General features: G+C 45.8%; 1 protein-coding gene across 1 annotated transcript in view; it reads left to right on the top strand.

Annotated features, from left to right (window-relative positions):
• DNAL1 (dynein, axonemal, light chain 1) overlaps positions 1–594 on the top strand; it is a 42,121-nt gene that overhangs the window by 33,498 nt on the left and 8,029 nt on the right. The window lies entirely within an intron of this gene.

The following is a 594-nucleotide window of genomic DNA, read 5'->3' as shown; positions in this document are numbered from 1 at the left end:
ATACAGCGGCATGATCTTGGCTCACTGCAACCTCCGCCTCCCAGGCTCAAGCAATTCTTCTGCCTCAGCCTTCCTAGTAGCTGGGATTACAGGCACACACCATGCCCAGCTAATTTTTTTATTTTTAGTAGAGATGGGGTTTCGCCATGTTGGCCAGACTGGTCTCGAACACCTGGCCTCAAGTGATCCACCCACCTCGGCTTCCCAAAGTGGTGGGATTACAGGCGTGAGCTTCCATACCTGGCCCCTCCCTCTCTCTTTACATGGTCTTTTTCTGTGTCTGTGTCCAAATTGCCTCTTGTTACAAGGATACCAATCATGCTGGATTACGGCCCATCCAAATGACCTCATTTTACCTTAATTACCCCTTTATTTTTTTTTAAGTGTCTAAATGGCCCAATTAACTACCTCTTTCTTTTTTTCTTTTAGACAGGGTCTTACTCTGTTACCCAGGCTAGAGTACAGTGGTACAAACTCCTGTGCTGAAACCATCCTCCTGCCTCAGACTCCCTGAGTAGCTAGGCTAGGCTTACAGGCATGTGCTACCATGCCCCATGCCCAGTTAAATTTTTTTTTTTTTTTTTTTTTTTTTTG

This window comes from Mandrillus leucophaeus, unplaced genomic scaffold, assembly GCF_000951045.1.
Source record: "Mandrillus leucophaeus isolate KB7577 unplaced genomic scaffold, Mleu.le_1.0 Scaffold246, whole genome shotgun sequence".
NCBI classification, from domain to species: Eukaryota; Metazoa; Chordata; class Mammalia; order Primates; family Cercopithecidae; genus Mandrillus; species Mandrillus leucophaeus.
This window is presented reverse-complemented; position numbering and strand designations above follow the sequence as displayed.